This window comes from Lissotriton vulgaris, unplaced genomic scaffold (genome assembly GCF_964263255.1).
Source record: "Lissotriton vulgaris unplaced genomic scaffold, aLisVul1.2 SCAFFOLD_2720, whole genome shotgun sequence".
In the NCBI taxonomy this organism is placed as follows: Eukaryota; Metazoa; Chordata; class Amphibia; order Caudata; family Salamandridae; genus Lissotriton; species Lissotriton vulgaris.
The window spans coordinates 246,034-273,089 of record NW_028251804.1 but is presented as its reverse complement, the minus strand read 5'-3'; the positions used below and the strand labels follow the sequence as shown (position 1 = coordinate 273,089).

The 27,056-nt window shown below is 50.4% G+C and overlaps 1 protein-coding gene and 1 pseudogene across 1 annotated transcript in view; one reads left to right on the top strand and one right to left on the bottom strand.

Moving 5' to 3' along the window:
* LOC147662762 (collagen alpha-1(XII) chain-like) overlaps positions 1–27,056 on the bottom strand; it is a 185,659-nt gene that overhangs the window by 23,191 nt on the left and 135,412 nt on the right. The gene's annotated exons all lie outside the window — the stretch shown is intronic.
* Positions 13,379–15,444, top strand: LOC147662763 (18S ribosomal RNA; annotated as a pseudogene).

Sequence of the window (27,056 nt, the reverse complement as noted above, 5' to 3'; positions counted from 1 at the left end):
CTATTACAAAACGTGTGGGTTGTTATTATTTGAGGTTGTTCTTCATAGCTCAGTGACCTATTGTGCCTGGTGCAGAGGGTTATGTTTAATATCAGGACTAAAAGCTCAAATTTCGGCAGGGCCTACTCTGTCTTTTATCTTTGTGGAGCTGATAACTGAGTGCAATTGTATAGGCTGGTAGTAAACATTTAAGATAATGCTGGTATGCTATGTTGTTATGTTCTGCAAATTGTTCACAGAAAATGTTTTACTAAATGCATTTTATTCCTGAAAGAAGTTATTTATATAACATGTGTTTTTCAACAGGGTTGATCTTGTAGCTTAGAATGAGTGGGGAATGGTTTCTGGCATTGTAAGTTTAAGGGAGGAAATAGGATATAGGGCCTGAGAGGACCGCACGGTACGCCTGGCAGAATTTGACCTTAAGGTCAGTGAGAAGGGGGTTTAGGAGTAAGTAAGAGAACAGATGGAGCAAGGACTGCTTGGTGAAAAGCTTCTCTGATTAGCAGAATTTCAAGCTTGCACATTAGATGGGTTACATGAGGGTTTTTGTTTTTGAGTAGTGCATTCTTGACCAGCCCTAAAGAAAGGAAAAAAGCAGGCCCTCAGGGGCTTTGGGGAGAGGGGGGACCATGAGGGGCTCGCAGGCTCCCAGGGCTGTGAAGGGGCGCAGGCTCCCAGGGCCATGAGGGGCCGCAGGCTCTCAGGGCCTTGAGGGCAGGGGGTCTGATGGGGCCACATGGAAAGGCTGGTGCAAGGAATGCAGTGTGTCTGTGAAAAAGTTTTACAGTCAATATGAAAGTGGGTTAGCATGTTTTAAAAGAAGGATGGGTGGTTAACAGTTGAGATTTACTCTGTTATGCGCTGTGTTAGTAGTATGTTGAAAAGAGATGGGTTTTTATTATGATTTCTTTGAAATGAAATGTGTGTTTTTTCATGATTTTACAATTTTTCCCTTATGAATGGTTCTTGCTCATCCTATGGGTCACAAGCGAAACTGTAAGTTGTATTTGCCAGTTTTGATAACCAGCAACTGGTGATAACCTGGCAAAAAGCGGGGTGTGAGTAAAATGAAAGCGTAATTTTGGTGTAATTTTTGATTTTGACAAATTAAGCTGGCCTGGATTCTGGGTTTTGGGTTGCATGCATGCACGCGTTTCTGCTTGATTACAAGTACCATTGTGTTTTGTCTATGCTTTTTGTGCTTACTATATATGCATGTATATTTGATGATAGTGTGATGACATGTTGTTTTGTTTTATTAGCTGCTTTTTGATATTATTACAAATTTGCCTGTGTTGTGAAGAGACATGTATGACGGTATGTGTCGCTTTACACCACGTGGTTAATATCTGCGTTTATACTAAATTTCACAGATATGATATTTGCATACTGTGATCATGAAAATACATTCGCCTCACCAATGGATGTTAAAATTTGACCATAATAGTATTGAAGTAAAATAAAAGAGATATACAGGAAGCCACAATACAGATACTGCCCTTTCTCCCTTAAGGAACAGGCAGGCCTAGATTTATATACATATCCTTGATTGGACCTAAGGATGCAATTATAGATTCGTGGCTCTTGTTAAAAGGTGACCTAACTTTTTCATTTTTTCTACATTTTTCATTTTTTCCCTTGAAGGTAGCGCTTCTCCCCAGATGTTGCATTGTGTCCAGACTGCAGAGATGTAATAGGAACAACAACATTATGCATAATTCCCCTTAGTATGACCTGACCAGACTGTTTCTTTCTCTTTAGACTTTTTCTTTAGGCCTATATTTTTGATGCTTTCCAGTCTGACTGTCAGCTTAGTGATAGACTGGTTAACTGATTTTTTTAATATAATAAGGAAAGTTTCTCATCTCAATAGGAGACACTGTATGTTCATTCTTGAATGTGGGGAAAATGTAATGCCCATTCTAATTAGGTTCTCAGTTCTTTTAGCTGCTGTTTTAATGTTTGATGGACCACATGTGTTCTAATAATGGAAACATTAGGAGTTTGTACTCTTGTTTTTTCTCTGTTTTCACATTTTTGATAAATTAGCCATTGTCTGAATGCCCCTGACCATCTCTTATGTGATTTCGTTTTTTTAAACGTTTTAGGTGAGGGATTTAGGAACACTTAGATTTTCTCATTTAGGAAAATGTTTACCCATTAGATGATGCCCCTATATGTAAGAACTTCCACTCAGATAAAATGTTTATGTAATTGTCTACCCTTAGATGATAGAAGACATGCTCTCATATGGAAACACAATTGAAGAAGCTAGAGTCATTGCTTTGCGTTCTATGAGAATGATAATGCATTTTAGATTATGATAAGTCTCATAGTGTATGACCACTCTCTTGAAGATTGTAGGGTAACTGATTGCAATCCCCTTGTTAAATATTGAATTGTTTTTGTACAACAATTGAAGGAAACTAACAATTGTGTCATATCTTCTATATTGATAGGTTCTGCAGGATTCTCCAGAGTCAAAGGGAGAGTGACACCTGCAGAACGAATGACAAAGATGAATTCGAATTCCTATCCTTGACAGCCATAGATAAAAGCAGGAAGTTTTGGTTTATAGTCCCAGCACCCAGTAAGGAATCTGCACGCCATCAATGGTATACCCTAGTTCTTTGTTCACTCTACTGCCCAGCGTTCCATGACAGAAGAAAAGGAGTCCCTTTGGTTTTGCAACATAATTTGAATTGAAAACAAAAGCAAAAAGGTACCTGTTATGTACTGGCAACCTCTGGCAGTGTACAGCCCCCTGAGTCCTTGGCCTAAGTTTTGACCTGAGCCCCTTGAGCCCTTTTCTCAGAGTCTTTGCCTGAGTTTTGGCAACATCGTTCCCTTTTCCCCCTTTTGCCTACCGGAAGAGCAGTGAAATGGAGATTTTGAGATTGGCGAGAGGCACTATCTTATGGTGCCCATGAACGAGCAGCTTGAGCGTCCTCTGACACCGAACAAGGAGTGTTGGAGTTTGAAAGTGCTGCTGATTTGCTAAAGGAGTTTTCTTGACAGTGCTTGGATCTGCACGAGATGCTTTGTGCCCTTGATCACGAAGAGTACGTCATTTGTAGTGTCTACCGTAGTGTCTACCGCAGATGAGAGACACTGGTGCACTGCCCTTGTGAACTTGAGACTTTTGACTGAACTATGAGTGTTTGCCAAAAAGGGCACTCCAACGGATGCTGAGATACATTTCCATGGAAGGCCTGAAATGAGAGGCCCATGTTGCAATGGATGAGGAGATTCGATGAACAATAATAGTCCGCCAGAGGGACTTGGAATTGGACTCTGGGCATAAGTCGTGGTTATAGAAGTAATTTCTGAAAAGTAAAGACACTGGGTGTTGTGGAATTAATTTTTTATTGTTTTGCCTGCAGTATTTTAGAGTAGTATTCTTTTTAGTTTAGGTAGAATAGAAGTTCATTCTCTGTGGAAAAGTGTTCTTATCCCATTTGAGAGCATTGAAGGATTGCATTGCCACCATTTTACAAGAGTATATAGTGTTTTCTGAAAGATTTTAGGATTTGCTATTGCTTAGGGTTGTGAAAATGCTAATTTTCTCTGTAATAGTGGTTATTATTTCCTCCTACTGTTTGTATGTATGCTTATGACCTAATGTCCCGTTCTTTAGTATTCCTGGTCATACCCTTGCTGAAATGTTTGGAATGGAAATGGTTATCTAGCAATGAATTAGAAAATTGACGAAATTTTGTTCAAATTAATGAGCACCTGTTTTCCATGTTCCTACTGAATAATACGAATGTCTTCAGCAAACGCTAAAAGGGCCATCTGTTGTAAATTAGCATAAATGGGTTAGCGTTAGCAGAAGCCATTTTGCATTTAGAAGTTATCTTATCCGCTTTTGAGAAGCCATTTTAGTTTCTGGAGGCCATCTTGGCTACCATGTGCTGCCATGTGCTCACTATCTGTATTGTCCTACCTTCCTTTTAGCTGTGCCTGAAGTCTGCCTAGTAACAAGATATATTTAGCCTCCTCCACTTCCACGCATGCTCAGAAATGCCTGGTAGAGTCTGCATCTGTTACTGATTAAGTTTTACATAGGAATGTGTTCACTACGTTCTGAAACTGTTAGCTCCTCCCACTTGGTTCCACATGTCCTTATTAGGTATTCCTTGTGTGCTCACAGGAATACAAGACTGCCTCCTTTTATGTATGCTTACTGTGTAAGTCTGAAAATGTATATAAGGCGTCAGCCTTCTGACTTCCTCAGACTGCCTCATTCATTTGCCATGGCTTTTGGGCGACGCAGCCTCATGTAATAAACTGTCCTTTGATATTTCAGAATTCTGTGTCAGCCTCACTGCTTTTAAAGGACTCCAAGGTTTTTGAATTCCACACCACCATGCACACACACCACCAGCCTTCAGTGCACGCTTCCAGGTACACATACCACCAGCCGTCAGTGCACGCTTCCAGACACACACACCAGCAGCAGTCAGTGCATGCTTTGCCACCAGGCACACACACCACCAGCCATCAGCGCACAATTTCACCAGGCATATACATCATTGGCCGTCAGTCCACACTTTCACCAGGCACAAACACCACCAGCCGTCAGAGCACGCTTTCACCCGGCACACACACACCACCACCCCTCGGAGCACGCTTTCAGCAGGCACACACACACCACCAGCCATCAGTGCACGCTTTCACCGGGCACAAACACCACCAGCCGTCAGTGCACGCTTTCACCAGACACACACACACCACCAGCCGTCAGAGCACGCTTTCACCAGGCACACACACCACCAGCCGTCAGAGCACGCTTTCACCAGGCACACACACAGCACCAGCCGTCGGTGCACACTTCCACCATGCACACACACCACCAGCCTTCAGTGCACGCTTCCAGGTACACATACCACCAGCCGTCAGTGCACGCTTCCAGACACACACACCAGCTGCAGTCAGTGCATGCTTTGCAACCAGGCACACACACCACCAGCCTTCAGTGTATGCTTTCACCAGACACAAACACCACCAGCCGTCAGTGCACGCTTTCACCGGGCACAAACACCACCAGCCGTCAGTGCACGCTTTCACCGAGTACAAAAACCACCAGCCGTCAGTGCACGCTTTCACCGGGTACAAACACCACCAGCCATCAGTGCACGCTTTCACCCGGCACACACACACCACCAGCCGTCAGTGCACCTTTTCACCAGGCACACACAGAGCACCAGCTGTCAGTGCACGCTTTTAACAGGCACACACCACCAGCCATCAGTGCACGCTTTCACCAGGCACATACAACTCCAGCCATCAGTGCACGCTTCCACTAGGCACACAAACAACACCAGCCATCAGTGCACTCTTCCACCAGGTGTACCTTTAGCAGGACATTTGGGGCAGGACGGTGTACCTTTAGCAGGACATTTGGGGCAGGACAAGCCCTTCGAAAGGCTTGCCACCCACTTTTATTGGCCCCAAATGCGCAAGAGTTCAGATACTCATTGCAGGACCTGTCAGACTTGCCCGGCAAGTAGTAACAGTAGGAAGAAGCACAAGGCTCCTCTCCAGCCTTTCCCTGTGGTCAGCCCCCCCTTTGAAAGGGTGGGCATTGACATTGTGGGGCCTTTGGATCCCAAGACAGCCATGGGCAACATGTTATGTTGTTATGTTATGTTATCTGGAATTTGTAGAGCGCGCGGCTACTCCAAAGAGTGTCCCGGCGCTGGGAAAAGACCACCATAACAACTAACAAACATATACCCTGAATCACTGTGCAAGAAAATCCTATTGTTGGAAAAGTCACGTCTTCAGATTTCACCTAAAAGTCAGAAGGTCCGGGATCTGTTGCAGCAAGGGAGGGAGGTTATTCCAGAGTCGGGATACACCTACCTGGAAAGATCTTCCTCCTATCCGTGAGAGCTGGATCCTTGGAGTCTAGATCAGGCACCGGGTATAAGATCTTAAAGAGCGCTGAGGCATATATGGCTGAAATCTTTCCCTTAGATATGGGGCCCGATCCCATGGAATGCCTTGAAAACCAGAACTAAGGCTTTGAAATAAAAAAAATTGCACTGAAGCCAGTGAAGTGAGGACAAGAGATAAGAGGTATGTGTTCTGGGCCTAGGTAGAAAAATGGCCCTGGCTGCCATATTCTGAATGATCTGCAAACGACGACCCAGTATATACTCAGGGAGTCCTAGATATAAAGAATTGACGTAATACATTCTTGATATCACTAAGGCCTGGACAACTCTTTTACGGTGAGAGACTCGGAAAAGTGGGAGGAAGTTTTTCAGCATTTTCAAAGTCCCAAAACATGTACCTGCCACTGCTTGGACTTGCACCTTCATAGAGAGTGCAGAATCCAATTTGACGCCCAGATTTTTTACAGTAGTGACCTCAGACAAGGGGGGACAACATGTCTTGAGGCCACCCAGAGTGCCAGGCTTCATGTGGGTGGGAGCCAAAAAAATGAACTCTGATTTATCAGAGTTGCATTTTAATTGATTACAGTTAAACCATGAGAAGATCTCATAGAGGCTGTTCTTTATGCAGGTCCCATCAAAATCAGAGCCCTTCTCACACATGAACAACAATTGAGTGTCGTCCGCATATGACACTATTATAGCGCCTTGCTTCTCGGCAAGAAGGGCAAGAGGGGCCATGTACAAATTAAGCAGCGTGGGACTGAGAGTCGATCCCTGTGGGACCCTCACATTCAAGGGCGGAATTTCTGCTGGAAAGGGTGGTGCCCAGACTGTTTGGGAGCAGTTACTGAGAAAGGATGTCAACCATTTCAATACCGAGCCTCCAAACCAGCCCTCCTCAAGTCGCTTGTGAGAGACGGTATCGAAGGCAGTGGAATAGTCGAGTAGCACCAGAACCGCGCTCCTGCCTCTATCTAACGTGGCTTTAATCGTCTCAGCAACCTCCAGCAGGGCAGTTTCTGTACTGAAGTTGGCTCTAAAGCCCGATTGACTGGGATGAAGATTATTGGCCTCTGCAAAATTCGTAATGACTTCATTCACATATTTCTCCAATACTTTGGAGAAAATGGGCAGGAGGCAGATGGGCCTATAATTACTAATCACCTCAGGGTCTGCCGTAGGTTTTTTTAAAAGAGGAAGGATTTTGGTGTTTTTCCAAATTTGAGGCATGAGGCGCTCCCACAATATGGTGTTTAGAATTGAATTGACAGCCGGATTATTCTCTTCCGCTATGGACAACAAAACTTTAGCCGGACAAGGGTCAGAGGGCGAACCGGACTTAATATTTTTCATAAAAGAAAGAGATTGATTGATACTAATATTTAGAAATTGCATAAGACGGATGTCCCAGCTATGGCCAACTACCTCCACCTCTGAGTGTTTGGTCTTAAAGAAGTCCTGAATACCGAGAATTGTTTCGTGGAAGAAGCTGGTCACCCGCTTGGTTCAGTCGGCAGTTGTGATAAATGGGTGGCTAATAGATGAGGGAGATGAGAAACTTTTAACAATGGTGAAAAGTTCTCGGCTTTTATTAGCTGCCTGTTCTATTTTGGTGGCAAGAAACAATTTTTTCTCCTTGCGAACTTTCTTATAATGTTCTTTTAGAGCTTGATTTATAAATGGCTTCATCTGAAGGACTATAATGCCTTCGACATACTCGTTCCAGATGTTTACATGCACCTTTGTTCGTTTTTAGAGTAGGCGTAAACCAAGGAACTGAGACTCTGGTAAATTTAGCTTCTTTCATATTCCAGGGGCAAGTTCCTGCACCTGTTGATTTAGCCAATCCTCTATAGAGAGTTCATCCTGTTCGGGCTGGCTACTAAGATGGATAGGGTATTGCCGCATAGCACTCTGTATTGCCTCCGGTGAAATCAGGTGGAAAGGTTTAAAACTACTACGGGAAATAAATTTTCTTGAAGGGCACGATTTACCCAGTTCCTTCCTCATATTGAAATTTATTAAATAATGGTCTGACCACGTTTATGCAAGGGGTGCCTCAATTTCAATCTTCATAGAGGAGAAGACCTGGTCTAGAGTGTGTCCTTTATTGTGCGTGGGTAAATTAAGACACAGGATTAGGTTAAAAATGTTCAAAGATTCATACAATTTTATAGTATATGGATCTCGAACATTATCCATGTGGATATTAAAATCGCCATACGACAACACTTCAAATCCAAAGGATCTCACCACCTTAGCCAGTGCGGTTACATAGATATTAAAGAGTAGGGGACTTAGCGAAGAACCCTGAAGAACCCCACAGTGCACTGGCTGGAGGGAGGAAAGAAAGTCGCCCAACTTAACTCTCTGTACCCTTTGATGGAGAAAGGAGGCCAGTAAACTGAGGGCAGAGCCTCCAACACCAATCTCCCGAAGCCTAGTGACCAAGACTGAGGGGGACAGAGTGTCAAAGGCTGCTGTCAGGTCGAGCAGGACCAGAAGAGTGGTATGGCCCTTATCAACCATGGACCGAATGTTGTTGATAACAACAGTCAAAGCAGACTCTGTACTATGAGCCTTTCGGAAGCCATGTTGTGAGATGTCTAATGAATTTGATTCCTCCAGAAAGGTTGTAAGATGGCGGTTGAGATGGGCCTCTAAAATTTTGGCAGGGGCTGGTAACTGGGAGATGGGGCGAAAGTTTTTTAGCACCCCAGGGTCCAGAGCGGCCTTCTTCAACAGTGGTTTGACGACCAATATTTTCCAAGGAGTGGGGAATACTCCCTCGGTAATAGCCAAGTTCATCACCTCCAGTAACGGAGGAATAACCACCTCCCTACAGGCCTTTTCAGTGGACAGGGATCCAAAGGAGAGCAGGATTTGGTGTTATCAAGGAGGCGGTTAATCTCTTCCAAGGTCAGCTGGGGAAAGTCAGAAAAGCCTGGCTTAGACATCACAGCCTGGCAACTGAGACGAACCTTAGCCACGGAGAAGAACCAAGTAAGCTGAAGGAGGAGACTGCCCTTGTGCTGTTTGCTATTTCTGGGGTTGGCCTGCAGTGGTTACTTCATTTGCCAAGGAAAGGGGAAGAGAACTTTTGTGAACTTTTCACCATCCTGAAGAAGAATCTCCAAGGGCTTGAAGTGTGTTTGCCTCCTGCCAAAAGTCTCAGGAATACAAGACTCACCACCAGCTCCCCTGAATTTCCTTGCTGGGAATTCTACCTGCAGAGAGGTGCCTACTGTTGTTTGGGCCCTCTGAGAAGACTGCGGGTCGCTGGGAGCTGGAAGAGCGACATAATGAGGAGAAGCATGTCGCTGCCGCAGCAGTTGCCATTGCATTGCCGAAGCAGCATGCCGTTGCCACAGCTGTGCATGTTGCATTAGAGATGGAGCGTGTCGCATCACCGGAGAAGCGTGTCATCGCAGATGTGGCCGTCGCATTACCAGAGAAGCGTTTCACAGGGCCTGTCGTGGCTCAGAAGTTACCGAATTCGCCGCACGGCCGTGGGGTGTGCACGCATTGCATTCCAACGTTGTCTCATCGCATCAAAGACGCCATTTTGTCGCATCGCACCGGATCGTCGCATCACATCGAGGCGCCATCTTGTCGCATCGCCACTGGGCCGCAGTAAGAAATGACGCATCAACTCCTCACACAGTAATACAGCAACGCATCACCTCCCTTGCGCAGCAGCAAGGAACCAACGCATCGACTCCTCTGAATGTAAGGAACCAGGCATCAACTTCCCATTGACCCTTTTGTTTGCATTGCATGACACACCAAAGGTACTTTGAGAGTAAAGTTTTGCATTTACCATCTACATTGAACTAAGCTATTTTCTACTATTTTAAAGACTTATTTTTGATTACTAGGCCTGGGCCGTCCCCTGGTCTGCTGCCCTGCCAAAGGCCCCGGGCGGGGTTCCATCATGCCCGGGGAGCCTCCCCTTGCTCGACTGGGTTCCGGGGCGCCCTGTGGCCCCGGGCTTCGTCCTCAGTCCAGCTGCGTGGCAGGGTGCCTGGGATGGTTTTGGGCAGGCCTGGGGAGGCTTCCCCTGTGCCTTCCTGCCTGGGAGCCCCAGCTGGGTCCAGCGGCCCTGCCGGGTCCCGGGTCGGGTGCTCTGAAGATCGGGTACTTTCTCATCTTGGGTCCCCTCTGTCACCTCGTGTGCATGGATTACAAGAAAGGGGGGTCATTTTCCTCATGATTACTAGAGAGAGGGTGAATCACACCTCCATGAGGTCCGACGATTCTGAAGCAGGGGAAGGCAGAACCTGGGCCCACCCGCCGGGGCCCCCAAGGGCCAGGGAATGCACCTGCCTCTCAACCCCTTTCCGATGGTCCTTTTTCTCCGAGTTTCCTCAGTCAGACCTCCGTGAGGTCCGGCGATGCTGAGACAGGGGAAGGCAGCACCCGGGCCCCCTGGGGCCCGGGTACACACCTGCCTCTCAGCCCCTTCCCGATGGTCCTTTTTCTCCAAGTCTGCGTGCCCTTGGACATGCAGGGATGCTTAGCCAGCATACACCCTGAGCATGGTGGCCTGCCAAGGGGATGCCCCAGCCGTAGTCTGATCGATTGGGCACTCCCGGTCTGTTTAGGGATGGACTGCTTGGCTAGCCTCGGCAGTTCTTTCAAGCAAAGTGCTTACACCCCGCATGGACAGAGCAAAGGCCGAGCAGCCCCGGCAGCTCATGCCCCCCAGTGGTCTGACTTGAGCGGAAGGGGTCGGGTGGTGCCAGGCCCATGGATGCTGCTGTCCAGCAGGTCCGAAGGCCTCACGTGCCATGCCGTCACCCCTCTCTGCCCAGCACATTTCCACAGAAGCTCAGAACGACTGTACCACGTGGTACAGTCAATGCCAGGCTCCGGCACCCCTGTGTCTCACTATGGCTGTGTGTTAGACCTGTCAGCCCTAGGGTGGTCTTTCCCTGGTTTTTTTCCGCCCTCTTTTTGTTGGCCTTAGGTCTCTGGGCACCTTCCCATTGCCAACCAATGCTAAGGTGCAGGTGCTCTCTTCCCCCAACATGGCTGACACTGACCCCTGCTACCGCAGCATGGTCTTGTTAGACGCACTCCAGTAGCCAGGAGCTGGCTGGAACCCCTAAACATTGTAGCGCCTGGACGCCTCAGGGCAGCTGTAGCGCTTAATAAATCTTCTGTTCATTTAATTTAATTTCATTTCAATGCCAGCCTGCCTGCCTGCCCATAATAGGGGAGTGGTCACCAACTGCCAACTGCCACTATAAAAGGAACGGGAGGGAAAACTTTCTAGTCAGTTGGGTCATCACTGACCTGGGGGACCCTAAGCAGGAGATTTAGGCGGTAGGGCCTAGTCAGAAACCTACACCACTGGGGGTGATAGGGTTTAGACACTGCCCACCAAGGAACACTGAACTAGCCCACTGATCTGGCCCAGCGGGAGGGGAACCCAGGGAACATCTGAAGTGACCTGCAGAGGGAAGCCTTCAACTCAAACCCCCCCTCCTCAGGAAACCAAGAATCTACTGCACAAGGGCGCAGGAACCATCTCGCGCCAAAGAAGAAACCCACCTGACTGCCACAGGACTACTGGGGATCAACCAGGTACAGGGCTGGGTCCACTTTGCGCCCCTCTACCTCAACCTGGGCCCCTGCACTGTCCTGTCTCATCCCCTCTGCTGTTCTGCCTTGCCTATACTGCCTGAACTGTGAAGCGCTGGGAAGCTAGAGACAGTGGCTGCCCCCAAAGCGCTATACCCCTGAAGCGCCATTGCTGAGAAGCGCTGTGAGTCCAGTGCCCTTGCTGCCCTGAAGCGCGATGTCCTGAAGCGCTGGGGTGCTAGAGACTATTGTGCCCTGAAGAGCTGTGGCCCCAAGCGCTATCTCTGCTAAGCGCTGGCTCCCGGTATCCTGACGCCGCTGAAGCGCTACTACCCTTCGAGCGCTCTGCTCCTCACGGCGCTACGATCGTCAGCCTGTTGCTGGCACCGCACTGTGGTGGGCCTCGGAACCTTGCAATTCCCCCCCCCCTCGCTATGCCTGAAGAGCACTAGCGGCCTCACTCACCGCCGTGGCCCTTGCCGCCTCACCGGAGCCCCAAACGCTGGTCGCGGCTGCTTCTAAAGCGCCGACCTCATCACCCCCCACAGCGGCCCCTGGGAGCCAGGAGAAGGCCGCCACATTGTTGCACTGGGCCACGCTAGGCCCTACTAGGCCTGAAGCCATCCTGCTATCCTCACGTGATGGGGGCGTCGGAAGTGACTCTGCCCCCGCCGTGCTCTGATTGGCAGCTGGCGGCACGCCCCCATCGGTCCACGGGTGCAGCCAGGCCCAGGAAAGCCCGAAGAGAGCGAGAACCCCCATCAGCCTCAGGTGGAGCGGCGGAACCGGGTGGGCCCCTTTGGATCGGCCCCCCTCCCTCCCGAGGCCGGCCAGAATCGTCTCAAGGGCCCGGAGTGGGCCGAAGAGTGAGGTAAACCCCCGGGGAGGAGGGGGGAAGGCCGGTGGAGGCACAGAGTTCGCCCCTCCCTGGGGAAAACTTAAGACTGGGCCCCGTTGAACCTATTTGGCCCCTCTGGAGTGCTGGACCGGGGCCAGGGCCCCTAGACACTGTGAGGGCCCTATGGTAAAAGAGTTAACCCCTGCTTAGAGTACAGTAAAGTGCCAGTCACGTTAGCTTTTTGCCTGGCCTAGTTTGAATAAGATGAAATGCTCAACTGTGCTGGATGCCTTGATTATCAGGGTAAAGCAGTGTTTATCCTTACCTGCTGCGCTGGTTATTATTGATGTGATGTTCTCCGTGGTTAAAGAGATGTTTACCCTGGCCTGAGGAAGTGATGAGTTCTACTCAAAGTGGTTTACTGCTAATTAATGAACTGTTTTACTCTAGCCACATGAAGGGTTAAGTTCTTGTTTAATAGCCTGCGGATTTCTGACACAAGGAAATGTGTATTGCTCAGCAATGAAATGCTATTACCTAATGAAATGTTTTGATCCTGTCTATTACAGAATTATATGAAGGGCCTACAGTTATTTACTATTTAATATTTATTTATTTATGTATTTATGGCCAAGTAATGAAAAACATGCGTTTTTAAGGAAAGGTAATGAGTTATTACTACTGTGATTTTTGATTGCCCTGATCTTGATCTTAGATAAAACGTATTTATTTGAATCAAGTATATTGGTGTGGTCTCAGTCTTTGCGTGCATTTATTGTCTCAGCGGTTGTGTGTGCTGTGTAGTCACTTAACACCTATGCTTCGGGTGCCTTCCTGCTCGGGCCAAGCTACCCACAGGGGATCTGGTGAACTCAGTTCCTACACTGTGACTCGGCCTGCCTCACCCTCCCGGGGGAGACTGCTGGGCCTGCCCGTGCCCATGCGACTGCACCTCTCCACTAGCAGGCTCCAGAGAGGGAGGGGTGCGTTAAGGTTGCCGGTCGGGGAGATGGGCACGCAGCCCCAGCCCGTCAGCAGGTGCGGCTACCTGGTTGATCCTGCCAGTAGCATATGCTTTTCTCAAAGATTAAGCCATGCTGGTTTAAGTACACACGGCCGGTACAGTGAAACTGTGAATGGCTCATGAAATCAGTTATGGTTCTTTTGATCGCTCCATCATTTACTTCAAAAACTGTGGTAATTCTAGAACTAACACATGACGACGAGTGCTGACCTCCTGGGATGCGTGCATTTATCAGACCAAGACCAATCCGGGCTTGCACGTCCGCTTTGGTGACTCTAGATAGTCTCAATCCAATCGCACGTCCCCGTGATGGTACATTTGGATGTCTGCCCTATCAATGTTCGATGGTACTTTCTGTGCCCACCATGGTGACCAAGGGTAACGGGGAATCACGGTTCGATTCCGGAGAGGGAGCCTGAGAAATGGCTACCACATCCAAGGAAGGCAGCAGGTGCGCAAATTACACACTCCCGACTTGGGGAGGTAGTGACGAAAAATAACAAAACAGGACTCTTTGGAGACCCTGTAATTGGAATGAGTACACTTTAAATCCTTTAACGAGGATCTATTGGATGGCAAGCCGGGTGCCAGTAGACATGGTAATTCCAGATCCAATAGTGTATATTAAAGTTGCTGCTGTTAAAAAGTTTGTAGTTGGATCTTGGGATCGAGCTGGCAGTCCGCCGCGAGGTGAGCTACCGCCTGTCCCAGCCCCTACCTCTTGGCGCCCCTTGATGCTCTTGACTATGGGGCCGATTCACAGAACTAATTTAAGACAAAATCCTAAACTTACTACTTTTGGTATTCACAGAAGTTAGGATTTTGTCTTAAATTTGTCCTAAGACAAACTCAAGACAGACTTAAGACAAAATCCTAACTTAAGTCTGTCTTAAGTCTGTCTTAAGTTTGTCTTAAGACAAACTTATGACAAAATCCTAACTTCTGTGAATACCAAAAGTAGTAAGTTTAGGATTTTGTCTTAAGTTAGTTCTTTGAATCGGTCCCTGAGTGTCCTGGGGGTCCGAATCGTTTACAATTAGAGTGTTCAGAGCAGGCCGGTTGCCTGAATACTTCAGCTGGGAATAATGGAATAGGACTCCGGTTCTATTTTGTTGGTTTTCGTAACTGGGGCCATGATTGAGAGGGACGGCCGGGGGCATTCGTATTGTGCCGATAGAGGTGAAATTCTTGGACCAACGCAAGACGAACCAAAGCGAAAGCATTTGTCAAGAATGTTTTCATTAATCAAGAACGAAAGTTGGAAGTTCAAAGACGATCAGATACCGTCGTAGTTCCGACCATAAACAATGCCGACCAGCTACCTGGCAAAGTTATCCCCATGACCCGCCGAGCAGCTTCCGGGAAACCAAAGTCTTTGGGTTCTGTGGGGAGTACGGTTGCAAAGCTAAAACATGAAGGAATTGACGGAAGGGCACCACCAGGGGTGGAGCCTGCGGCTTAATTTGACTCAACACTGGAAACCTCCCCCGGCCCGGACACGGAAAGGATTGACAGATTGATAGCTTTTTCTCGATTCTGTGGGTGGTGGTGCATGGCCATTCTTACTAGTTGGTGGAGCGATTTGTATGGGTAATTCCGATAACAAGCGAGACTACTCCATGCTAACTAGTTACGCGACCCCCAGCAGTTGGTGTCCAACTTCTTAGAGGGACAAGTGGCGTTTAGCCACAAAAGATCGAGCAATAACAGGTATGTAATGTCCTTAGATGCCCGGGGCTGCACGCGCACTACACTGAATGGATCAGCGTGTGTCTACCCTTCGCCGACAGGTAAGGGTAACCCGCTGAACCCCGTTTGTGATAAGGATTGGGGATTGCAATTATTTCCCATGAACGAGAAACTCCCAGTAAGTGCGGGTCATAAGCTTGCGTTGATTAAGTCCCTGCCCTTTGTACACACTGCCTGTTGCTACTACCGATTGGATGGTTTAGTGAGGTCCTCGGTTCGGCCCCGTCGGAGGTCGGCAACAGCCAACCGGAGCGCCAAATGACGATCAAACTTGACTATCTAGAGGAAGTGAAAGTCATAACAAGGTTTCCATAGGTGAACTTGCGGAAGGGTCATTAACGGCGGAGCAACGGACGGCACCAGCCTGAAGCCCTCAGCCGCCTCCTAGGCATAGGGCCCCGCCCTGCCCTGCAGCGCCCCGGCCGGCAGAGCGGACCGCGGCTGCATGGGGCGCTCGGGTGAGGACCGGGACTTCGGGAAGGCTCAACCAATGCTCGACTGATGCATGACTGAGACGGAACCCAAGCTCAATCGGCACAACCCCCCAGCGGTGGGGGGAAACTGAATGGCAGTGCATCCCCGTGCTGGTACCGCCCCTCCCTCGAAATGGCCCTGGCACCGGCTGGGCCCTCCTGAACCCAAGTCCCGGCCTGTCCGGGTTCCGGACGACCGGCGGCATCATGCGGCAGGGCGGCCTGGAAGAGAAGGGGCCGAGGCCCTGCAAGGGGAGCCCGGCTCCTCTCGGTGTGAGGTGTGCAGGATAGGGAGCCGCCTGGCTATTCCCTTCCAGTGCCTCTGACCCGGGCAAATGTGGTGGTGGGCTGATCGCCAGCCAGCTGGCACAGCTCAGGCCGTTCGGCGACGGACAGCTGATGTGCAAATCAGAGCCCCCAGTTTTACCTGGTAAAGCGAATGGTTAGACGTCTTGGGGCCGAAACGATCTCAACCTATTCTCAAACTTTAAATGGGTAAGAAGCCCGGCTTGCTTGCGTGGAGCCGGCCATGTAATGTGAGTGCCTAGTGGGCCACTTTTGATAAGGAGGATTGGCGCTGCGGGATGAACAGAACGCCGGGTTAAGGTGCCCGATGCCAACGCTCATCAGACCCCAGAAAAGGTGTTGGTTGAAATAGACAGCAGGACAGTGGCCGTGGAAGTCTCAATCTGCTAAGGAGTGTGTAACAACTCACCTGCCGAATCAACTAGCCCTGTAAAAGGGTGGCGCAGGAGTGGCAGGCCGATACTCAGTTGTCGCCGTCGCTGAGAGCCGCAGTAGCTAAGCCGCGATGAGTAGGAGGGCCACAGCGATGAGCACGGTAGCCCGGGGCGAGGGCCTGGGTAGCGACACCGCAGGTGTAGATCTTGGTGGTAGTAGCAAATATTCAAATGAGAACTTTGAAGGCCGAAGTGGAGAAGGGTTCCATATGAACAGCAGTTGAACATAGGTCCTAAGAGATGGGCGAGCGCCGTTCAGAAGGGACAGGCGATGGCCTCTGTTGCCTGGGCGAGCGCCGTTCAGAAGGGACAGGCGATTGCCTCTGTTGCCCTCAGCCAATCGAAAGGGAGTCAGGTTCAGATCACCGAACCCAGAGTGGCGGAGACGGACGCCCTTGCGTGTCCAATGTGGTAATGCAAACGATCCCGGAGAAGCCGGCGGGAGCCCCGGGGAGAGTTCTCTTTTCTTGGTGAAGGGCCGGGCACCCTGGAATGGGTTTGCCCCGAGAGAGGGACCCGAGCCTTAGAAAACCTTGCGGTTCCAGTGGCGTCCGTTGAGCTCTCTGGTCCTTGAAATCCGGGAGAGATGGTGTAAATCTCACGCCGGGCCGTCCCACTATTTGCAGCAGGGGCGTGGGGCCGGCAGTCTGCCTCGGCCAGCGCATAGCAGCTGACTTAGAACTGGTTCAGACCAGGGGAATCCGACTGTTTAATTAAAACAAAGCATCGCGAAGGCCCGAGGGGGGTGTTGATCCAATGTGATTTCTGCCCAGTGCTCTGAATGTCAAAGTGAAGAAATTAAATGAAGTGCGGGTAAACAGCAGGAGTAACTATGACTCTCTTTGATCCACACACTGGCCATGCAAGCAACAACAAAATTAATGAGGCTCTTGTCAATTGGGCTCGAAAACTTGATAATCTACCACTGAAGCCCACGCACAAAATAGCAATTTTATGTCAGTACTTGGTCCCTAAACTGTCATTTAAATTGGAAATGACCGGAACAGAAGCTAAAACTTTATATGTTCTGGATCAAACAATAAAAAAGTATGTCATACATTTTCTACACCTTCCTGCATACACATGTGATGGTCTCCTATATTTGAAAAGATAATTTGGGGGCCTCAGTATACCAAACTATGTACAACAATTGGTCTAAATAAAGTCAACAGTTTATTGTATCTCAGGGCAGCTCCAGATCTGTACATAGCTCATTCATTCATGTATACAGGAGAAATAATAAATGAAAAAACTGATAACATCATCAAAACGCACAAACTCAGCATTTGAGACAGTAGGTTTCTGAGTTATGCTTTGAATTTGTTAGCGGTATTTGCAAAAACAACAGGTGATGGACCGAATGTGGATCAATGTCACACATTCAACCCAGTCAAAAGATCTGGGTCCTAATCCATCGTTTTTTTGCACTCCACACCACCCCGGGTTAGACAATGGCGATATGCAAATCAGCTCTGACCCTGTGCCCCATGGGAACAGTCCAGTCCGAACTACAAAAGCCATGTCTTTCCCAGAACGGAATCAAGCATCCGAGGACTGGACCGGTTTCGAGGTAACACCTCTCATCAGCCTGGCTAGCTTGACTCCAGTGGTGTGGAGTGCCTGGGACCCACGTCTGGGCATCCCCAGTACACTTATAGCGGTATTTGCAAAAACAACAGGTGATGGACCGAATGTGGATCAATGTCACACATTCAACTCAGTCAAAAGATCTGGGTCCTAATCCATCGTTTTTTTGCACTCCACACCACCCCGGGTTAGACAATGGCGATATGCAAATCAGCTCTGACCCTGTGCCCCATGGGAACAGTCCAGTCCGAACTACAAAAGCCATGTCTTTCCCAGAACGGAATCAAGCATCCGAGGACCGGACCGGTTTTGAGGTAACACCTCTCATCAGCCCGGCTAGCTTGACTCCAGTGGTGTGGAGTGCCTGGGACCCACGTCTGGGCATCCCCAGTACACTTATAGCGGTATTTGCAAAAACAACAGGTGATGGACCGAATGTGGATCAATGTCACACATTCAACCCAGTCAAAAGATCTGGGTCCTAATCCATCGTTTTTTTGCACTCCACACCACCCCGGGTTAGACAATGGCGATATGCAAATCAGCTCTGACCCTGTGCCCCATGGGAACAGTCCAGTCCGAACTACAAAAGCCATGTCTTTCCCAGAACGGAATCAAGCATCCGAGGACCGGACCGGTTTCGAGGTAACACCTCTCATCAGCCCGGCTAGCTTGACTCCAGTGGTGTGGAGTGCCTGGACCCACGTCTGGGCATTCCCAGTACACTTATAGCGGTATTTGCAAAAACAACAGGTGATGGACCGAATGTGGATCAATGTCACACATTCAACCCAGTCAAAAGATCTGGGTCCTAATCCATCGTTTTTTTGCACTCCACACCACCCCGGGTTAGACAATGGCGATATGCAAATCAGCTCTGACCCTGTGCCCCATGGGAACAGTCCAGTCTGAACTACAAAAGCCATGTCTTTCCCAGAACGGAATCAAGCATCTGAGGACCAGACCGGTTTCGAGGTAACACCTCTCATCAGCCCGGCTAGCTTGACTCCAGTGGTGTGGAGTGCCTGGGACCCACGTCTGGGCATCCCCAGTACACTTATAGCGGTATTTGCAAAAACAACAGGTGATGGACCGAATGTGGATCAATGTCAATGAATTTGTTTGCAACATTTGATCGGAGAAAAGAAGAATTTGAGAAATGGGCAAATCTCCCTGTCCAAGGTGATGGTATAAAATGCTCAGAAAGTAATCCAACCTCAAACCTCTGGATCAGCAAGCATAACAAAATGAAAGAAAATCAGTACATAGCTGCGCTGATGTTAAGAGCAAATGTTTATTATACTAGAGAAACCATCACTAGTGGAAGAAATCGTACATTTGCTACATGTGGGTATTGTAATGATGTTTGCGAAACAATTCCACATATTTCAGGCGCATGTCCTAAAACCATGTCCTAAAACCAAGGACATTATTAGGATAAAAAGACATAATAAAATTCTGTAATTGCTCATTGATAGAGCAAAAAGGTGTGGTTGGATGGCATATAGGAAACCTCATGTTAAGAATAATCAAGGTGAACTATGAAAACTAGATGTAGTGTTTACCAAAAATGGTACAGCTGTAGTGATTGATGTTTCAATTTGTTATGAAAACTCTCAGAATTCTCTTGAATTAGCGTTTGAGAGTAAAGTTGAATACTATCAGGATCTGGCACAGCAAATCAAAGATCTCACAAAATGCACCCCTGTAAAATGTCATGGCTTTATCGCAGGATGTCGTGGTATTTGGACTCAATGTAATGATGTTGTCCCAGCTGATCTAGGTCTGCAAATGTCATTCCCATTCAAGAAAAATGATTGCCTGACTACTTTAATGGACACTCTTAAAATGTGCCAAGTGTTTATGGACAATTGAGTATCAAGGTTAAACTGAGATGTACACTTTATTGCAGCACACATGTCACCCTTATAAAGCATACTGTTTTAACATATTAGTTTATAGTTGACACAAGATTGAGTATAGATGTGAATGTTATAGATGTGAATTTTTAGAATTTTATAGATGTCCATTTTCTAGTTAGATGTGCAAATTGTAGATGTGTATTTTTTATAGATGTGTGCTTATATCAATTTAGATATAAATGTGTACATCATACTTATTGAAATGTCTTGAATTATGAATAGGTCTCAAAGAATTACATACACATAATTACCACACATTGATTATTGATGTCCTGCTAATCATACCTTAATTTCTCCGGACTGTTCGTAGACAATTTTAAATTGTTGGAATAGTTCTGCAGGGAGTACTATCTCTGGCCTATATGTGATCCCTTTTCCAGTAAGGACAGCGTTCAGTGTGGCTGTACTCCGGAGCGAAAGAATGTTGTATTGTTGGAAGCAAAACCGATTTGACGATGATGGGCAGCATAATAACCCAGAATGAGCCACCGCGAGGTGGTACAGAAATACCCAAATGCCTCGTTTTCTAATTAGTGACGTGCATGAATGGATGAATGAGATTTCCACTGTCCCTATCTACTATCTAGCGAAACCACAGCCAAGGGAACCAGCTTGACAGAATCAGCAGGGAAAGTAGTCCCTGTTGAGCTTGACTCTAGTCTGGCACTGTGAAGATACTTTTTTTTTTTTTTAATTAGTTTTTATTGCAGAATTAGAAACCACAGAATACAATGGCTCAACCAGTCCACTCGTAATGTCCCCCCGTTCAATCATTAAAACGTATTCCATACACAGCCATTCAGCCCGCATCCCGGAGGCCGGGCGGCGTAGTACCTTAATTAGCAGGAAGGCATCACGGTGAGTGTCCCTTTGGGACAATGGTCGAAAGAACAATTTACGTATCTGCATTTTACCCCCCCACCCACAACAAATAACAGCGTCAGCCATCCCACTTATGCAGGTCAATGCTACTAGCCGCCTCCAAACCCGCCCCGCGCTCTGAGGGCCTACCGTATCTGACCCGCGCCCCTCTGCCACCTCCCACTCATCGCCTAAGCCCCACAGGCCCTTCTCAGCTCAGAGTCGCCATCGCGGTCAACCAACCCCCTGGCTTCCGGCCCACCCCGAACTCCCACTAAACAGCCCCCCAGTGACCCCTCCCCGGCAACTGCTAATGGTGTGTGTCCTGTTCTTAAGTGTAGTATGTATCCCGCTACAGTGTCAATGACAACTCTGAGTTAGTATGCCTCGCAGTGTCCACAGGTCCCATCCACTCAGTCCTCATCTTCCACTAACGCATCACGCAAGGCTTGCACCACCAATTCCCACGCACGCGCTGTATCCAAGGCTTTCTCATTACCAAGCTTGACAGCCTGCTTCATTCGGAGCACACTCTCACATTCAGACCACCGCAGCAATTCATTCTTCCACCTCCTCACTGACGGCCCGCCCCTGGACTTCCAATGCCATGAGATCTCTCTTTGTGCCAGTATCAAACCCAGGTCAATAAATTTGCTCGTCACCTTAGTGTGTTTGGTGTGCGGGAACCAGAGCAACAGACACGCCGCCATGTCGAAGTCCACCTCCCTGTCGGTCACATCGTTTAGGAGGTCCCCCACCTCTGACCAATAGGCCTTCAAATGCGGACAACCCCAAAACAAATGATCCATGTCCGCCTCCGGAGACGAACACCTCGGGCACCATGCGTCCTGCACCTGGAAGTACCGCCGTATTTTTTCCGGAGTCAGATAGGCCCTATGTAGCACAAAGAAATGCACTTGTTGGAAACGCGCATTCCTCGTGCCTTTCCACGTGCGCCGTAAGATATGGCTCCATACCGTGTCCGGAATGGGCCTGCCCACACTCTCCTCCCATTTAGCTTTGAGCCCCTGAAGCGGTTCCAGTCCCTCGTGCAACATCCTGTTATGGAGGCAGGTCACAGCCTTAAAGGTGCCCGCTGCCATCACCACATACTGGCACGCCATGGTTGTGTCCGGTTCCATGAGCCCTCCCTTCCAGTGCTTCTGTATAGCCGCTACCACCGCCGCATGCAAGAGATAACCCCCGTCAGACAGCCCGAACTGTTCCTGAAGTACTCCGAAGGGCACCAAAGTCCCATCGATATACAGGTCTCCCACCACCTGAAGTCCCGCCTCCTCCCATTCCAGCAAAGGGGACCAATCGCCCCCGTGTGGTAGGGCCGTCAGCATGCCAATCGGAATTTCCGGCGCATAAGGCCGAGTCGCCCTCGCCCTCCTAAGACTCCTCTGCCAGCACAGCCTGAGCGTCCGTTCCTCCATAGTGAGGCCCGCAGCTCCAGCCTCTGCTGCATAACGATATAAGACAGCACATGGCGCTGTATCCCCAACTCTCGATCACACTCCGGTCCCCTAAACACCCGGGCCACATGTTGCGTGAGAACCTGGAGTTGCGCCGCCAAGTAATACAGTTCAAAATCAGGAACAGCCATCCCCCCCTCAATCTTGGGTCGTAGCAACGTACTCAGAGCCACTCTACGGCGGCCATGCCCCCACAGGAAACCAATAATCATCGTCCTCAGGTCCCTAAAGATCCTCTGAGGAATCCAAATGGGTAGCGTCCGGAAGTAGTACAGGAGTCGGGGGAGCGCCACCATTTTCAAGAGAGCAATCCTACCTAGTACCGTCAGCGGGAGGGTCGACCAGAAGGACACGCTGCCCCTCAGCGCCCAAACGCACCGACCAATATTGCCTTCTAATAGGTCCGTGGTCACATGGTAGATACGGACTCCCAGATAAGTGAAGCAAGATGGCTCCCAGACCACTCCTAAGTCACGAGCAGGGCAGGGCGACTCCGCTCTCAGCGGGAACACACAGGTCTTCGCCCAGTTGACCTTAAGGCCCGACAACTGGCCAAACTCCGACAACAGGTCCATCGCTCCTTCCAGGGCCCGCTCCGTATCGTCTAAATACAGCAACAGGTCATCCGCATATAGCGAGATGTGATGTAGCCGCCCGCCGCTATTTATCCCCGCGTATCTGTCGCCCGACCAAGCGTGGACCGCCAAGGGTTCCATCGCCAGAGTGAACAGGAGGGGGGAAAGGGAGCACCCCTGTCTCGTGCCCCTACCCACCGGGTATGCCGCAGACACCAATCCACCCAAACGTACCCGCGCCGTCGCCGAGGAGTACAAAACCCTCGTCCACCGGCGGAACCCATCACCTATGCCAAACCTCTCCAGCACTCCATCCAGAAAGACCCACTCCAAACTATCGAATGCCTTCTCAATGTCCACTGATAAGACCGCTTGGGTCCCATCTTCGTCCAGAACGGCGTCCATTATCCCAACCAGGCGATGGATATTCAACGCTGTGCTCCTCGTGGGGATAAACCCCGCCTGATCCCTGTGTACCAGGCCCGTCATGTGTGGAGCCAGCCTGGCGGCCAGAATCCGGCTCAGGATTTTATAGTCCACCGTCAACATGGACAACGGGCGATAGGACCTCACATCCGTTGCATCCCTGCCGGGCTTTAGGAGCGGCACAATCAAAGCCTCCCTCATGGATCCAGGCAAACCCCCTGACTCATAAGCCTCCGTGTAAACCACCAGCAGTCTGGGTGCCAAGCTGTCTACAAACTGCTGGTAAAATTCGATCGGTAACCCGTCCACCCCGGGTGTTTTATTCCGAGCCATATTTTTAATGGCCGCCCGTATTTCAGTAAGCGTGATCGGACCGCCCAACTCTTTCGCGTCCTCCTCGTCAAGGACCGGAAGTTGCCTCGCCCCTAGGTACTCCGCAATTTCCTGGGCCTCCATTCCCAACTGACTCTGGTACAATTCTTCATAATACACACGAAAGCACTCCAACACCGCTGCCTGAGAATATACCGTCTCCCCCAGTGCGTTGTTGATGCTAAGGACCGGGCAGCCCCTAAGTTCAGGGTTAGCGAGTCTGGCCAAGAGCGTGCCCACCTTATCCCGTTCAGCATGCGCTCTGATGGTGTATTGCCTGTAGTCGTAACACCTCAACCGTTGCGTTTCGGTGGCGACCACCTCCTTCGCTTCCAACAAAAGGGCCTGCAAGTCCGGCCTGGCCGGCCTGCGCCGCTCCAAGTCTCTCAGATTCTCCTCCGCTTTCGCAAGTGCATTCAACACAGTCGTACGAGCATTCGAAAACGACCCAGGCATACCCCTCTCACCACCACTTTCATCGCATCCCATTCAGTGGACCTACACGAGGCCGTACCCTCGTTCTCGCCGAAGTAATTATCGATGCCCTGTTGGACAGCTTCACTAAACACTGAGTCCTCCAACGTGTCTGGCCGGAGCCGCCATGTTGGAATCGCCGAGCGCTCCCGTTGCCACTGGATATGTACCAATAGAGGATTATGATCCGAAATGGTTCTAGCCAAGTATTCCGTGTGTGAGATCAATGGGGCCAGGGACCCGCCACAGAGCACTGAATCTATCCTCACGTGTAGTGCATGGAGAGCTGAGTAAAAGGAATAGTCCCTGGTGTCCCCGTGCTGTTCCCGCCACACATCCAGCAACCCCCACCTGTCCTGCCAGTCCTTCCTGTGCATGGCCAACTTACGTACCGGGGAATCAACAAGGGGGGGGTGAGACCTGTCCAAGACCACATCCGTAATCGAGTTAAAATCCCCCCCAAGTACCACCGGGCCCGCTAGGAAAGAGGCCAAGGACCCGGAAAGGCCATCGAAGAATCGGGCCTGATCAGTATTTGGCGCATACACACAACAGAGGACCACATCCCTACCATACAACCGCCCCTCCACCGCTACAAGCCTGCCATCAGGGTCCACCACTTGGTTCAGCACCTGAAACGGTATCCCCGCTCTCACCCAAATCAATACCCCCCTGGCATATGCCGCGTAAGTGGTGCCGAACACCTGGCCCCGCCATCTTTTTTGCAACGCAGCACATTCCTATTTTGTCAGATGGGTCTCTTGTAGCATAGCAACCTGGACCCCCCTTCGCACCAGATATGCGTGCACCTTGTGGCGCTTGACCATGGTTCGTAGTCCCCGGACATTCCACATTAGGCATTTTAAGCTAGGTAACGTCCCCATACCAGCAGCGAACAGTCCAGGTCAAACAACGCCAGTTCACATCCCCACCAAAGCAGTTGCCCCCCCGAAACAAACTCCGAAAAGAAAAACACCCCAAACCCTACTCCCCAGGACAGAGCCTACAAACCCAGTGTCAGCCCCGATCCAAACCTCAAACCAACCACACATTCTCCTAACCTGTGGTCTCCACCACAGAAGGCCTTAAGGGCCCTAGGGGGGTGAGTTATCGCCGACCCCAGCTAGCGGAGTCCGCGCCCCGTGCTCCCATCCCGTCCTGCCCATGTGGCACCCTACCCGGCAACCCACCCATCGCCAACAGGACACCACCCTACCATCAGATCTTGTCCAAGTCCCAACACAGCCTCAACCGTGAAATATCCCATCAGAAGTCTGGGGGGTCACCACCGGACCCTTCGAGCTTTCCGCTTCCGAAAGGTCCTCTCCTGTCCTGCTGCCCTCGCCGCCGGAGTCCGTCTCCACCAGTTCACTTTCCTGCTGCGACCCCGTGATGGCCGCCGTCGCTGAGAGCGCATCTCTCTTTTCCGCAGCCATTTGGGCCTCCCGTTTTTCCCGCTGGCGCCTATTGCGGGACCGGATGCGTTGCGATTGTCTGATCTGAGGCGGTTTAGGCCGATCACGCCTACTTTTGTGCGACCTATCCGTCCCCGCTCTGTACGACTCCAGCCACTGCCATGCTTTGTCCGGAGTCTGAAAGAAGTGCGTGGTCTCATCCAGGATGACCCGCAGCTTGGCCGGGAAGAGCAAGGAGTATTGAATGCCCTCCTCTCGCAGCTCCTTCTTCACAGCCAGGAACGACGCTCTGTTCTTTTGGACCGCCTGGGTGTAGTCCGGGAAGATTGTAACCCTGCTGTTCTCTACCCCAAACGGGCCCGACGTCCGAGCCCTCTGGATGAGGAGATCCCGGTCCTTATAATGGAGGAGCCGCACCACCATCGGTCGGGGGGGGCGGCCAAGCCCTGGCGGGCGAGCTGGCACCCTGTGGGCTCGTTCCAGGGTAAAGAAAGGAGTAAGCCCCTCCGGCGCCACCACAGTTCGAAACCAGTCCTCCATGTAGGCCACCGCATCCTCCCCCTCAATTCGTTCCGGCAGGCCTACGACCCGCACGTTATTCCTCCTATTGCGGCCTTCGGCATCCTCCGCACGTCGTTCCAGCGAGTCCAACCGGGCCAGGATGTCCGTGATCTTATGCTCCGCGGTCACTACCTACGGTTTCAGGTCTAGTAGCAGCTGATCATGGTCCTTGACCTTATCTGCCAGCTTCGCATGGTCCGCTCGCAATAGCCCCAGCCCCGTGGCCACTTGCGCAATGTCCTGCTGCAACGCCTCCTTGGTCGAGGTAATTGCGTCCAGTATGGCATCCAAGCGTCGATTCAGCCGCTGCTCCTGGTCCAAGTCCGGCGGGGGGGTCTTGCCCACCTGGGACAGCGCTGCCAGGTCCCCCTGTCCGCGCTCCACGGCCACCGGCCCTCCCGTAGCCGCCATCTTAGGGTGCTGCGTCACAGGCAAGGAGACCCGTCCAGTCCCGGCACTCGTGGGTCGGCGCAAACTTCCCAATATTGAGCAGGATCAAGTGCCACCGCCGATGCCCGCAGCTCCAAGGGCCAAGTGGGTGAGCACCGTCCAACCTGCCCCCTCGTGAGCCTGGAGGAGGAAGGGAAAAGGGAGGGATAGCGGCCAGCAAGTGTCCTCGAAGTCCGAGCGGAGCCGGGTTCCCTGTCCCCCAATCTTCAGGACTGTTGCCACAGCCCCTACCGCTTCGATCTCTCGGCTGCAGAGCCCTCCACCAGTCGGCACCAAGGCCGCTCAATGTCGACGTCCGGAGCCGCCCGTCCGCTCCGCCGCCATTTTCTTCTCACTCTCGGCGACACCTCAGCCGTCGCTCATCAGGGTCTCCTCGGGGCCAGCAGTCCCCCAGCAACTTTCTACCGACGCCCAGTGGTCCCCCTACACTTCGTAGGGCAGGAGTGTCGACCACGGGTCGCCCAGGGTGCAGAAATCAGGAGAATTAGCGGGATTCCGCGCGGAGCTGCGAGCTCACGCCGCCATCCCGATCGGCGTCCAAGCCACGCCCCTGGCACTGTGAAGATACTTGAGAGCTGTAGGATAAGTGTGAGGCCCTCGGGCCGCCGGTGAAATA